Source organism: Eptatretus burgeri, chromosome 8 (assembly GCF_056783735.1).
Source record: "Eptatretus burgeri isolate ZD-2024b chromosome 8, Ebu_testis_v1, whole genome shotgun sequence".
In the NCBI taxonomy this organism is placed as follows: domain Eukaryota; kingdom Metazoa; phylum Chordata; class Myxini; order Myxiniformes; family Myxinidae; genus Eptatretus; species Eptatretus burgeri.
The window spans coordinates 92,896,030-92,911,690 of NC_140968.1; the positions used below are offsets into that span (position 1 = coordinate 92,896,030).

At 44.6% G+C, this 15,661-nt stretch overlaps 1 protein-coding gene and 1 long non-coding RNA gene across 4 annotated transcripts in view; one reads left to right on the forward strand and one right to left on the reverse strand.

Annotated features, from left to right (window-relative positions):
* Nucleotides 1-3,853: 3,853 nt before the first annotated feature.
* Nucleotides 3,854-13,822, reverse strand: LOC147022291 (uncharacterized). Its single transcript, XR_015061178.1, has 2 exons — nt 12,943-13,822; nt 3,854-10,649 (listed from the first exon to the last, which is right to left on the reverse strand). It is a non-coding gene; the product is annotated as an uncharacterized LOC147022291 (long non-coding RNA).
* A 107-nt stretch (nt 13,823-13,929) lies between these two features.
* Nucleotides 13,930-15,661, forward strand: part of LOC147022292 (axin-1-like) — a 64,489-nt gene continuing 62,757 nt past the window's right edge. For 2 of the 3 annotated variants that reach the window (XR_015061175.1, XM_085893014.1), the window contains exon 1: nt 13,952-14,488. The gene's annotated coding sequence lies outside the window, so the exon portion shown is untranslated. The other variant, XM_085893015.1, reaches the window with a different exon arrangement.

The following is a 15,661-nucleotide window of genomic DNA, read 5'->3' on the forward strand; positions in this document are numbered from 1 at the left end:
CACCACTATAGTCCAGATCTATAAAACAAATAATTTTAAACTAGTTTAAAAAACAACAAAATGTCATAGCCCCTATTAAAAAAAGGCACAAGCACAGTACATGATGGCATACATGTGCCTTGCGCACGTGTATACCATCATGTACTGTGCTTATGCCACGTTTGAACAAAATCGGATCATGCATGTCTGAGAAATGGTTGAGGACACATTTAAGTAACAAAATGGCCACCAGTCGGCCAACTTAGATCTGATCTTAAAAAATATATATATATAATGTGCAGATGTAAGCCATCATTCATTATCTGTGTCAAGTGTAAATAACATCGGTACATGCATGTCGAAAAAATGGTTGAGGATGTGTTCAGCATTGGGTTTTTTTGCAATTAAAATGGCCACCAGCCAGACATATTTGATCTGATATCGAAAAAAAAAAAAAGATGTGCATATGTATACCATGTGTTGTCTTTATGCCAAGTACGAATAAAATTGGTGCAAAAATGCCCGAGATATGGTTGCGGACACACACGCATGCACGGACACGAAAATCGAGACCAAATCCATAAGCCCCCACTTCGGACTAAGTCCAACAGGGGCTAATAAAGTTGGTAGAGCAAAATGTCTTAATTGTTTGAACAGTTTTTATTGTAATTTTCCTGATTAAAAACTATTTCCTCATTATTTGCTAATGTCCTTAAAGGAAGATAGTCTTCGGATGATCTAGCTTACATATTTAACTTTTATTCCACTTGCTGTAGTTGACTTTGAGCATTGTATATTGTGTAACCAGCTCAAAATCAGTTGCACTATGCAATCTTTGGTTTGAGAAATCGTAGAAATCTTTTTAAACAATTAATTGATGAATTTTACCCCATGTACGTGAAGAGTAAAGTGGGGTTAAGCAATTAGTTCACTTCCGTCTGTCTGTCTTTCTGTCTACAAACACCAGCTTATGATTAAGGAACAAATATATTTCAATTGAATGTTATATTTTCAACACAAATGGGAACATGAATCAGAAAAGGAACCTGTAGTTTAACAGTACTTTGGTTCTAAGTTTGTCCGGATTGCACATGCGCAGAGGAGTGAGATCAATTTTTTTTACTCTGCATGTCTGGCGGTCAAACAAAATTGAAAATAGATCCAAACAGGAAACTTCATGTTTTAAAAGACATCATAAAGGACACAAACAACAGGCACGAAGAACTCATGTAACGTGTTCGATAACGTGGTGTAAAGACGCTGCATCAACGACGGTAAACTTCAGAAAAAAGTTCTCTGACCTTTTAAATGCTTCTTTTGTTTTCGTTTAATTATTAACTTGAACACTGTAGAACACAAATCACCTTTTTAAAACTTTTACAACCCTTTAGTTTAGCAGTACTTGGAGAAAATATGACATTTTACATCATCACGACTAATCAAATTTGCCACTCGTAGACCCTGTCCATGTCCTTGACAGTGTAGGGTAAGGTGTTCTATGAACTCCCTTGTTTAAAAATGTGTACAAGTCAAATTTGGTCCCGTAAAGAGGGGTGAATTTGAACCGTTTTTGAAGGGTTTTTTTCAATTTTGAAGAACTTAAACTAAATAAATGTGTGGTATTACTGGCTTCAAATCCCCTCCAGGATGTGATCTTTCCAACACCCCAATTTGGTGATCATCAGATTAGGGGTAGATGGATATATTTTTTTTGATATTCAGGCGTTCAAAGTAACCTCGTGTTAGGGGCGCTTGAACACCGACCAATTCACCATGATTGAACACCTACCAAGTGATACTATTCCAAGTGTTACCCTAGTTTGGGGGCTTTAAACGGTTTGAACGTGGTTTTGGCGGCATATGCCAATGAAGCTGTCTGTTACTATGCATGCATGCTTGCGTGAAGGAGGGATCATGCTTGCAGCAAAGTAAATAAAATAGATAAAGGATAGAAATAGAGACCTGGCTAAAAGCGCTCGCAACGTATTTTGTCCCATAAACCCACTAGACATGAGGAAAGGGCTATATAACATGAATATTCATGAAATAACTGCCTCAAAACTGCTATATGTTGTATACCATAGCCTAGGAGGAGTGCTGCTTTTGCAGGTTGGAGCTGGGTAGCATGATAGTGCAAGCCTCAACACTGCTATATGGACAGCATCAAAAAACATGAAATACTCGATGAAAGATATTGTTACGAATTTGGAATTCGATTGCAAACAACATACAGGTTCCTTTAGTCAGCTATGTCGATAAGTGCTTGTTCCCTAGATAGCCCACCTTCCATTGTTTAAATGTTTAGAAATCGATTAGATGTGCTCCGGATCGATTTAATAGTTAGGGAACGAAACAATGGAGACGTCCCTCCCCCTCTTCTGCGAAGAGGAAGAAGAGCCCTTCCGTCCCATGATTCATGACGTCAACAACTCCCTCCCACCCGTGCTTGAGCGGGGGATGGATCACGAGGGCATGAGTCGCACTGGGCGCGGGGGAGGGGGGCCGAGAAGGATAAAGAGCAGATCCTTTCTTTTGTTCGTGTTCGGAGTTGAGGGGAGTCGTTCAGCAGGCCGTCGGGTCCTGCTTGGCTTGGGTTAGGGTTGAGGCCTTCGGAAGCTTTTTGCTTCTGCAGAGGAGTTGTTCAGCAGAGCTTCGGGTCCTGCTTGGCTCGGTAGGCTTTTTGGGGAGCTGCTTTGTTTGGAAGAAAGTTGAGCCGGTTGCTTGGCTCGAGCTGCGGATGGTGGCTTCTTCTTCTTCTTGGTTCGTGGAGCTCTTTGTTCTCCATTTTGGTGCGACTCATCGGCCTCTTCTTGGAGGTGGTTCCTCGGGGAAGTGACGCATCGATGGGAAGGATCGGAGCCTCGTCTCACCAGCATGTGTTGAGATTCGCGGGAGCTTGGGAAGGATCGCGGCTCACGGCGATTGGATCCAGATCGCTTTCGTTGGAGCCCGGGTCCGAACAACTTGAAGGCCACACGAGGTGGAGAGGTTCGAGATAGGCTCTGGGTTTCAGCTCACCTGTCCTCCGAGCTGGAGCTTGTTATTAAAGGCCTCAGCCACCATTTCTTGGGTGTGTGTGCGTACGTATGTGTGTCCGTGGGCTCGTCTAATAAGTAGCAAATTGTTAAGTGCTTTGTGTGCTGTAAATCTTTGCATTGCATTTCGTATAGTCGGCATAGTTCTGCTCTTACATGCTTCCCGAGTTCCTCATTATTATTAAAAAATACCCCAATTGTTAAATGTTTTCAGCTCGTCGCGTCGATTCTTTCATTGACTGAGCATTTCATGTGTTGGGAGTTAGAAAGCCGTTGGTTTGCTGTAAAAGGGGGACATTTGGACCGACGGTTCTCGGCGATTAAGCCGCTCGGAATCACACATGGGACAGGCTCGCCTCGGCGGTTTGTTCCGTTGAGAGCGGAATACCCCGGTAGTTGGATCACGTGGGTATTTAAGTACATTTAAGATTGGCAATCGACCCTACCCCACCTGATCTGCCCATTGGCGTATTTCGGTTCTTGTACAAAGACCCGTCGACTCGGACTTATCCGGGCGGCGATCTATATTCCGGGCGATCGGTCGGGCCGACTCGACTTGCGGCTCCATCAGAGCGGTCGGTGACAGTCGAAGCACCGGCGCCGTAACAATACATTTGGCCAACAATGAAAGCTTGCTAGTGATCAATCAAACTTGAATATATTTGAAAATATTTTGCATCCCGATGACGTAATTGGTCATTCTAAATCAGGAAGAGTTATTTCAATTACACTTTAACAGTTGAGTAATTAATATAAACTTTTATCGGATACGATTTGTCCTCACCATGGAAATCAAATGTGATTCTGATGTTCAATTAATAATGCTCTGACTAAAGCTCTAGTATATATCAATGTATTAACTTGTACTGTACATCTCAAAAGGCCTTTACATTACCATGCTCCTAAGGCCCCTTTATCTCGAGTTTCAGGATCTGCATTCCAAGGACGCCAAAAGCTGGCACCCTACTGCTCTGCAGAATGACCATAACAGGTTGGCAGCAAACGCAAACACTCTTCAACTCCCTGGGATCATTTGACCGCCTCTCGGGGTGCAGATTAGAAAAGCCATTCTTTTTTGCAACGATAGAATACTCCAGTTACACAGAAGAAAAAAATCTGCATAGTAGCCAGCAAAGCAAAATGTTAAAGCACAGGATATTCCTCCCACTTTTTCTTTATGAGTCATAATAGCCAAAGAAGGTACGTGGTGTCACATCTGATTGCTGAGGTTTTGAAAGGTATGAACTAAGACAAGTGAAAAACCCAGCAGAACTTGGGCATCAACATGTGTGCGGAACCGGACATGTGTGTAGAATCTGGGCGAGCAAGCTTTGGTTTCTGGATTTGTCTTCAGTAGGCCTATAAAGACATGCCATTCTCAAGCAAGCGGATGCATAGCTGAATCTAATCCCAAGCATGTGTGGCCACATCTGAAGAACTCAAAGCACTGACACAGCCGGATGTTGTTGTTTCTCATGAAAAATAAAATAAGTTCCACACACCACGAGCCAATCACACCGCATGGGTGCACTGCACCAGTCATCCTACTCCATCTGCATAAGCTTGGGACAAGAGGGAGAAAGTGCAGAGAAGTTAAAGGACAGAAAACTCAACACAAGATTTATTTTTAATACACCAAGACAGACCAAATGAAATATATTTTTCATCATCTTTGAATAAGCAAGAAAAGCTAAGAACTGAATGAAAAACTGCTTTACCAGCAGTGGCATTATTAAAATTATTATTATTACGTTCAGTCAAATATTTCCTGATTAGTTCCTCAAAAGAAACCTCATGGATTTATTGAATGACGGCTCCAATAAAACAAGCAGTGAACTTCAGAGTCCAACATACCTACAGGTAGAACACTGTAATGTATAGCTATGGTACTGACCCAAATGCCTACTCCTAAGAAAACAATACGGATCATTATTATCTGCAAGCAGAATTAACAGCGAGCTTAAAAGTCCTGAAATAAATGTGCAATCTACAAAATAATGTTCAACCTGAAAATCACGATTAATGTTTATACAGGTACTGACACCCAATTTCAGCAGGAATGGAAGTCAGGTGAGTGAGAAGCAATGAAATATGCCATTCACGGGCTATCCTCCTAATCTTAAATTGCACTAATTATGAGCAATTAAAAACATGCATTCCCTATGGGAGCCGCAAGGGTGGCAACTTTAAGTTGGAGGTGGCCATCCCAACTTAGGAGAATGTATCCATGCACATCCAGAGTACAAACACTATCTTTAAACTTGTTTGGTCCAGCGGCTTAAGAGTACATAAGGTACAGAGCATGGAAGCAAGTTGGCCAAGTAATTTTCGATTATATAAGGTTTTCATACAGATATACTGTTATAATGCTTATAATACTCTACTGCATTATAATATATTATAATACTTGTATATTATAATGTTATATTATTATAAGATTATATATTATTATATTATATAGCTGAGACTTGTAATACACTCTACCACGAAGAAAAGCACGGCACAACACCCATTTACAAAGAGAATTAGCATTGTCTTCTCCATCTCAACCCCTACAACTATAGCAAACTGATTATGAAAGCAATGGGATACTGGAACACTGCATTGATATTTCAGCACTCAAATGGAAAGATCAAAATACCAAGGATGACGATACGACATAGGATCTTTCAAAATGACAGCCTTTCGCCCATACTGTTTTGCCTGGCCCCCTACTCACTGAGCAACCTAATTAATGAGCAAGGACACAGATACACCCTAACATCCAATAAAATATACATCCTAATATAAGTCTGGTGTTGGCTTAATGGTTAGGGTGGTAGGCTTTGAATCCCAGGGTTCTGAGTTCAAATCCCACTGAGCTGTTGAACTAATATCAGGTGGGGATAACTTGGCCTGTCATCATTCCGAGGTCGGCAAAATGAGTGCCAGCATGCTGGTATACTGCATCGGAGTGGCGACCCGTCGAGGTGCCCAATTGTGCCCAATAGCCAAGAAGACTGCTGAAGCAGCACAGAGTTATGGTCCTAATCTCCTCTCCTCCTAATATAAGGACACAGATCTATACATCCTAACATCCAATCTCATCTCTGTCCTCGCCCCCCTCCCCCACTCTGTCTGCGATATATCCCCCCCCCATATTGCCGCAGGATGCTCAAGGTCCGCCAGCAGCGCCCTTCTGGTAAAACTACCAAAATAAAGAAACACTGCTAACCTTCACTCTTTCATACCTCTTTTTTTCACCTCTGGAACAAACTCCCACCCTCTCTTCAATCCCACTCTTCCCTCCAAGTCTTCAAAACAGCTGTTTACCACCATCTCTTATCTTCCCCCATACCTTTTCTACCCCCATTAATCCACCCCAAACCAACTTCCTTCAAATTTCCTGCTTTCCTTCCTGAAAGTCCATGTCGTGTAAGGACATGAAAATCCCTGCAGTGTCCATCTTGTTTACCCCGTGTACCCCACCCCATTCCTTACCCTTCCGGGTCATTCCATGTCAAATCATCAAAGAATCTGCCGTCATCTCTCAGATTTTTGTAAAACTTTGGGAACCAATTGGGACCCATGAAAAACGGCAAGAACTCAAATATTTTTGCTAACAGCCTCTTAATTAGTGAGATACAGACTAACGAACTTTGGACTAATTAGCACGACGTCACAAATTCAAATGGCCATATCTCTAAAAGTATAACACCTAGAGAGCTGGTTTTGGTGTCATTTTAAAGGTATTTTCATGCCCTATGAATTTGTCTGGGCAACATTTTCCTACCTCCAATCACAAAAAAGTTATCACAAAATATAAACTTCAATCGTGAATCTCCAAAAAATGTATCCTTCAAATTTCCTCAAATTCATCCCAGAGGTACCTTATGATCTCAAGAAGCTTCCACATAAGTTTTGTGATGGGCACTCCAATAGTTTCTGAGATATGAGCAATGATGTACATGTACGTATGGCATATAGGTTCGAAAATCAGCATTTTTAATGTATTATACAATCATTCTAAGCTAGCCATGACAGGGAACACAGGGAACGACCATCAATTGCTTTGAAGTATCATATACTTTCATTTTCAACTGGGCCTGAGGGGAAGAAACAAGTGCTGCTGTTGCTGCATTGAAGAGGAAATTGAAAGCCTAAGTCAGGTTAGTGAACACTGTGTACTTGAACTCACTTATTGATTGTATAATACATTACAAATGCTGATTTTCGAACCTATATGCCATACGTACATGTACATTATTGCTCATATCTTAGAAACTATTGGAGTGCCCATCACAAAATTTATGTGGAAGCTTCTTGACATCATAAGGTACCTCTGGGATGAATTTGAGGAAATTTGAAGGATACATTTTTTGGGGATTCACGATTGAAGTTTATATTTTGTGATAACTTTTTTGTGGTTGGAGGTAGGAAAATGTTGCCCAGACAAATTCATAGGGCATGAAAATACCTTTAAAATGACACCAAAACCAGCTCTCGAGGTGTTATACTTTTAGAGATATGGCCATTTGAATTTGCGACGTCATGCTAATTAGTCCAAAGTTCGTTAGTCTGTATCTCACTAATTAAGTGGCTGTTAGCAAAAATATTTGAGTTCTTGCCGTTTTTCATGGGTTCCAATTGGTTCCCAAAGTTTTACAAAAATCTGAGAGATGACGGCAGATTCTTTGATGATTTGACATGGAATGACCCTTCCACAGACCTCTTCATGTCTCCGTTCCCTGCTGTTTTTTTCTTTCCCTCTACCACCCCTCTTGTCCCATGCTCCCCTTGTTGTGCGTTTCTGTGTGTTAGCTCTCATACGAGCCTCGACAGTGTATGCAAAAAACCCAAAAAACATCCAAAGAAACAGGAAAGAGCTTGAAATCATCCATGTACATGTACTGCATGGGAATGATTTAAAGCTCTTCGAACCGCGAAGATAAAAAATTGGCAGAATGACGAAAATTAGTGAAATGGTCCCCTGATGACATTCAAATGTAATTTGGCCTTGATATGTGTGCCAAGAGCATATTCATACAAGTTAAACCGATAAAAATGGACAACATAAAAATCGACCTAGGTACAACAATACAGGAGCTCGACAATGAAGCAACATACAAATACATCTAAGTAGAAGAAGGCCACCATATATGTCACAAACAAATTCGCAAAACAATACCAAGGAATACCTGCGTAGAACGAGGTTGATTCTGAAAACACATCTCACCCCAAGGAACAAAATCAAAGCCATAAACCAACTTGCAGTACCAGTGTTCCAACACATTTGTGGAGTAATAAACTGGCAACAATCAGCGATCAATAAACTAGATATCAAAACAAGGAAACTCCTCACTATCCACAAAACATACGACAAAAACCAATTAATACATCCTGAGAATGTACCTGTTAAGACAAGGAAGAGATGGTGTCCTGATGGAACTCAACCAAGTACACAGAATGACAACTGTCGGATTGACTGAGTATGTGAAAAGTGCAACAGACTCCCAAACACAATTTGTATGCAAACATGAAGACAGCTATCCAGAAAAGGTATCCCGAACACAATTGCAAAAAATTTCCAAAGACAGGTGTGAATAGAAGATGTCACACATGAAACCGAAACAGCAATGAATACAGCCCCATTGATTGCAAAAAAAGACAAAATAAAAATTTCAAACAAATAAGAAAAAAAGCAATCAGAGATTGCAGACCCTCACCAGGAATTCTTTTGAGTGGTGTATTTTTATAGGTTTCAGGGTAAATCCAATATTGCTGCCAAACCATGTGATCTATGACATCATATGTGTGATCCTTTTGTAGCTCATGGATAGGCGGTCATATTTGTGAAGTTTCACATTAATCTGTTCAGCCATTTCAGAGAAGCTTTTTAAAGGTTTTTTTAAAAAAGAAAAATATATATGGCTGCTGAATCACGTAACCGATGACGTCATTATTATTAAAACATTCTACACAAGGAGCCGCACCTATGCTGAAAATTTCATCTCAATCGAACAAGCGGTTACGGAGAAAAATACGAAGGTTCTGTGCAGACAAACAAACAAACAGACAGACAAACAAACAAACTGACCCAAATGCAATACCCTCTCCTTCGGCAAGGGTAAATATCAACAGATATACACTGACAACTGGGAAAACAAAAAGAGAGCAGGAAGATATTTAAAAAAAAATCGTTGGACAGACTGGGCATAGACAAAGAAAACTCATTGGAATGGCAAAGAAGAGGTGAGCTCAACTGGGATTGAGAATGAATCATTATACACGCCCAAGACCAGGGAAAATATACCAATGGCTTTAATAAAATGGCAGGACTGAGTCAATCTGACAAGTGTAGATTCTGCAAGGGAGAAACAGAAAACACGAGTCACCTCTTATCGGGATGTAAAAAACTCATGTCATGGCAACTGTACACAAAGAGGCACAACAAGGTATGTCGAGTAATCCATCAGAACGTCTGCAAAAATTTCAATATCCCAGTTCCAGAAAACTCAAGGAAACAATAACCAAAAACAATCATTGAAAACAAGGAAGCTCACATACAACCTAATGATCCCATCAAACACGAACAGAGAAAACAAAGCATTGAGACTGGATATACTGTAGTACTTAGGAACCAAAAAAAAATGAAAAGACAACAATGCTAATTGAGATTTCAGTACCCAGCGATTTTGGTTTAAACAATGCAGAAATAAATAAAATGGCCAAATACCAGGATTTCAAAACTGAAGTCAAAAGATCCTGGAAGCTGAAGAACACCAAAATTGTACCAGTAATAATTAAAGCAACGGGAATGATGAAGAAGAACCTTACGGAGGTCTTCCAAACCACCCCTGAGAATACTACCAACAAATTACAGTTGGAAGCTGCTGTCTGGGTCCTGGTGACGATCCTCAAAAGAGCCCTCAATACAAAACTTTGAGAAGAAGAGAACTTCACAAATTGGTCCATGAATCGTGATACTTCACTGAAACGGAGGTGGATACTTCGAGACCTGGGCGGACTCCGATCCACCTTATGAAACCTGCATATGGAGATAACATCCAATGACACACACACACACACACACACACACACACACACACACACACACACACACACACACACACACACACACACACACACACACACACACACACACACACACAATTGTATTCAAGTGGTCATCAAAAGGATGAGGAAAAGTAGAGAAAAGAGGAAATAAAACTAAATTGCTATAAATGTTTTTGTTGATGAAAGAAGAAATAGTAATGGTGTATTATCTCACAGTCAAACTACCTTTGACTCTTCAGGTTTTTTTGGTGTATTTTTTTTAAATGTTTATGGAGGTCATAAACAAGTCTTTTTGTTTTACAGGCAGAAGTTACATTCCTTATGAAACAAGAATCCTACATTGCTGCAAATTGCCAGACTTGTGAAGAAATACCAGATATGGACCAACCAAATGTAAGTCTGACTTCATATAATTTGGGAATATACTATCTCAGTCCATCCATCCATCCATCCATTGGGACCATATTCTGTACAGAGCGTTGGTGCTGCCTAAGAAGTCTCCTTGGCTATTGGGCACAATCCGAGATGGGTCGTCACTCCGACACAGGATATCAGCAAGCTGGCACTCATTTTGCCGACCTAGGAAGGATGACAGGCAGATTAATCTCAGTCCGAAGGGAGGTTAATGTTCGATTGTGTTTCTGAGCAGCATGTTTAATCTACAGTTTGTAAAAGTAGCTTGATGGGTTGGAATCTGTGCTGTTATTAGCAAATACTTATATGTTCATGCAGTATCTCAAGCTCCACAATTAATATTCAAATTTGAGGTCTTAAAATTATTAGAACAAAAAATTTCTTCAGTAGTCACCCTTTTGTCAACTGGAATCCTTTAATTATTAAAAAGCATATAAGACAGAATATATGAACCCCCCCCCCCAACTCTCCCGTCCTCCCCGCATTCATTTTTTTGTTTTGAATGTTCCACACTCCTCACGGAGCGTCAATGCTGCCGATGAAGTTTCTTGTTTAGGGTTATACTGAGTGGTTTGCCATTGCCTTTCCAGTGTTGTTGTTTTTTTTGCAAATATGCAAAGTCAAGGCTCGCAGAAGAGCTGGGACACAAAATGGATCAGAAAATGAAGGAAAATGCTGTGGAAATAGGCGAAAATCCACGAATGTCGGGGAAAAATCCATGAGTGTTTTGTCATTGTTGCAGTGGAGGCAAGGAGGATAACGTTATCAGTTTGTGGAGGTTCTGGTTCATGTAAATCACACTGCATTGTGGGTAATTACAGGAGGGTGAGTAGTCTGCGCATTGTTTGTGGGGGATTTTTTATGGGTGATGCTGTATTCAGCAGCTGATAATAGATGTGGTGAGCAATGTCATTATGTAATTAGTCCGTATTTTGGTAGTTGGTAATTACACTCATAGATATGCTGAACATTTCCATTCTTAAACTCACATGACATGTCTTTCTGATCTACAAGTGGATTATGCTGAACGTTTTTAAAATGTAACAGCTCAGATGGTGCTGTTTGTAGCAAGATGGTGATTTACACGAAGATGTGCTGAATGTTTCCATTGTGCAATATCCGTAAGTGATGACCTGGTAATTACTGGATACATCAATATATGCTGTTCGTGTTTTCATTCTGTAAGTAACTCACGGGGGATGGCGTCGTGGGTAATGACGTGTTGCACTGGTGAGACATCCCACGAAACTATGTTTATGCTGCGGAAACTACAATGCAGTACGTACAGTACCATATGTTTAAAGTGCACATGATGAGACGTCCCACAAAACTATGTTTATCCCCCGAAGCGACATTACACGCACAAGAAGCAGGTCTCTCTCTCTCTCTCTCTCTCTCTCTCTCTCTCTCTCTCTCTCTCTCTCTCTCTCTCTCTCTCTCTCTCTCTCTCTCTCTCTCTCTCTCTCTCTCTCTCTCTCTCTCTCTCTCTCTCTCTCTCTCTCTCTCTCTCTCTCTCTCTCTCTCTCTCTCTCTCTCTCTCTCTCTCTCTCTCTCTCTCTCTCTCTCTCTCTCTCTCTCTCTCTCTCTCTCTCTCTCTCTCTCTCTCTCTCTCTCTCTCTCTCTCTCTCTCTCTCTCTCTCTCTCTCTCTCTCTCTCTCTCTCTCTCTCTCTCTCTCTCTCTCTCTCTCTCTCTCTCTCTCTCTCTCTCTCTCTCTCTCTCTCTCTCTCTCTCTCTCTCTCTCTCTCTCTCTCTCTCTCCCCCGCTCCAGTTGGAAGAGCAAGTTTTTGTCCCTGGTCTTTCGTCACATGCATAGAGCACCTCATTAAAGTTGTGTTCCTCAAGTGGAGGTAGGAATTTGTACTTTGTTCAGCTGGCGATAACTCACCTACTTTTCATCGAAAGACACTGTGGGATCTTCAGCGTTCATCAACTAATGCAGTAACGCTACCAGATGGGACACCTGGCGTAACGTCCATTGCTAGTTCGTGATCGCGTTGAACACTGCACTGTTTCTCAATTATTGTATAATTTAATCATTTTTGACCCTCCTCCAGTTTACTGCAAACGTAGTAAATACACGGCTCGTAACCAAAATCGTTCAGAGATCCTGTTTGGTTTGCAGAACACTTCAAAGGAAAATTTAAGGACAGGAAAAGGTTTGGACAGGAGAATAGGCAGGATTAAGGGTGAATGTAGGAGATGGTGTGAAAGGTAAAATTAAGAGGAGGAGGAAGAGGACAGTTTAGGGTGGGGGAGGCTTCGAGTTGGGAAGAAAGGTGGGGAGGGTGGGGAGGTTGAGGGAGGGACATAGTAAAAGGAGCACAAAGCCGGCAGACTTCAGACGCCGAAATCTCCCCTGGCGGGCCACATGAAAAGACGGCCAGTGAATGGCGGCTATTTACATTCCCTGCATCTCCATTCTGGCTGAATGTTTACCGACCGGCGCTGCCATGTCACCTTCGGCCATTTGTACTCGCTCTTTTCGACGGGTTTCTCCCTTGTCTTGACATCCTCTGGACGTGTCTCTCGTGTCACCGCATGCCGAAGGTCAATTTTCCTCGAGGTTTTCGCGTCTCCTCACGGAATCTGGTGACGCCGTTGGTAAAGAAAAAAAAAAAATAAAAAAAAAAAAAGCGCGCGAACCGCAATCTCTTCAGAAACCGCGGCGCAAGTCGTCGCTTTGAACGATCTGTCACACAGACCGATAGTGAACGGTCCGTATCGCCTCAGTCCGCTCTCGCTGTGCAACAAACGGCTTGTTATTCCTCGTATAGATCGCATGCCAAAGCCGTATGGAGAGAGCTGCCTCGTTTTGATGTTCTCGTCAGAATAGGGTCAACGCTGCGATGGTTTGAGCGTCGAGATCGCTATGAGCTCTGGTGCTGCTGTCAAGGAACAAGTGTGAGGGCAGTGAGTGGGGTGGTGGTTGGAGGAGATCGTTAACCTCCGGTCGTGAGGATAGCCGGCTTTTAACGTCTCGCTCGGATGCTCAGCGTGCTTCGCGATGCAACGTCCCCTTGCTGGAAAGTTCTGGCGGGTTCGACGTTCCACCTGTATTCGACGTTCCGGTCGGACCTTATTCCAGGATCGAAGGCCTTGCTTTATTTACCGCAGCAATGAGGCATCACGTGATTCGAACCTTCAACTGGTAATTTAAAAGCACAAGCGCTCTTGCAACACTTCTCACGTTGGTGTTCAGAGTCGAGTGTTCCGGTATGTATGCAGATCTCATAAAAGAACATCAAAGAACGGAAGGCAAATAAGCTAACAGATAAGCAAATAATGACATAAACCCAAAGATAACCCGTCAGACACGAAAAACATCACCCTTTTTTTAGGCCCCGCCCAGCTGTTTCGTTGGGGCCCGCCTTTTCTTACTATCACTCATTGCTATTGGCTCAAACTGGGTTTAGTGAACAGTAAGCTGTGATCTCATTGGTTGAGGATCGATCGGCTCGAGGTGATGTTGGTGGGGCAGAAACATGAGGCCTCGCCTTTGATAAAAGAGCCGGCAGCGCGTCCGTTCACTCGGCTGTCTGTCTGTCTGTCTGTCTGTCTGTGTGTGTGCCGATGTCATTTTGATGGAAGGCATTTCCTTTCGGTATTCTTTTTCCAGGGAAGGGACTCGGTGATCTCCACAGTCAACCAGTCATGGAGGATATCGGAAGGAAAAATTGGAGAGGGACAGGATCATCGTCCTGAACTTCAGCACCATCTCGAACCGTCAGTGCTGCCCGTCTGGCAATCGGCCAGCTCTGCCCAGCGGGGCTTTGGAGGGACGGAGAGAGAGAGAGAGAAAGACCCCTTTGATGTGGTATTGCTGGGGTGGGGGGGGGAGGAGAGGCGGCCTTGCTTCCTCCTCCATATCGGTCTTTCTCTTTTCTTCTTCCTCGCCTCGCTCACTGTGCTATTATCGGCTGTTGTGGGATTCGAATACCATCGTCACTGCTCCGAGTTCGTGCAAACACACAAGACCCTCTGCGATGCTGTCATTCCTACATCGGTGAGTCTGTCGGTCCCGGTGCGTCCCCCCCTCATGTCGGTCCCGGTGCGTCCCCCCCTCATGTCGGTCCCGGTGCGTCCCCCCCTCATGTCGGTCCCGGTGCGTCCCCCCCTCATGTCGGTCCCGGTGCGTCCCCCCTCATGTCGGTCCCGGTGCGTCCCCCCTCATGTCGGTCCCGGTGCGTCCCCCCTCATGTCGGTCCCGGTGCGTCCCCCCTCATGTCGGACCCGGTGCGTCCCCCCTCATGTCGGTCCCGGTGCGTCCCCCCTCATGTCGGACCCGGTGCGTCCCCCCTCATGTCGGTCCCGGTGCGTCCCCCCTCATGTCGGTCCCGGTGCGTCCCCCCTCATGTCGGTCCCGGTGCGTCCCCCTCATGTCGGTCCCGGTGCGTCCCCCCTCATGTCGGTCCCGGTGCGTCCCCCCTCATGTCGGTCCCGGTGCGTCCCCCCTCATGTCGGTCCCGGTGCGTCCCCCCTCATGTCGGTCCCGGTGCGTCCCCCCTCATGTCGGTCCCGGTGCGTCCCCCTCATGTCGGTCCCGGTGAGTCCCCCCTCATGTCGGTCCCGGTGCGTCCCCCCTCATGTCGGTCCCGGTGCGTCCCCCCTCATGTCGGTCCCGGTGCGTCCCCCTCATGTCGGTCCCGGTGCGTCCCCCTCATGTCGGTCCCGGTGCGTCCCCCCTCATGTCGGTCCCGGTGCGTCCCCCTCATGTCGGTCCCGGTGCGTCCCCCTCATGTCGGTCCCGGTGCGTCCCCCTCATGTCGGTCCCGGTGCGTCCCCCCTCATGTCGGTCCCGGTGCGTCCCCCCTCATGTCGGTCCCGGTGCGTCCCCCCTCATGTCGGTCCCGGTGCGTCCCCCCTCATGTCGGTCCCGGTGCGTCCCCCCTCATGTCGGTCCCGGTGCGTCCCCCTCATGTCGGTCCCGGTGAGTCCCCCCTCATGTCGGTCCCGGTGCGTCCCCCTCATGTCGGTCCCGGTGCGTCCCCCCTCATGTCGGTCCCGGTGCGTCCCCCCTCATGTCGGTCCCGGTGCGTCCCCCCTCATGTCGGTCCCGGTGCGTCCCCCCTCATGTCGGTCCCGGTGCGTCCCCCCTCATGTCGGTCCCGGTGCGTCCCCCTCATGTCGGTCCCGGTGCGTCCCCCCTCATGTCGGTCCCGGTGCGTCCCCCCTCATG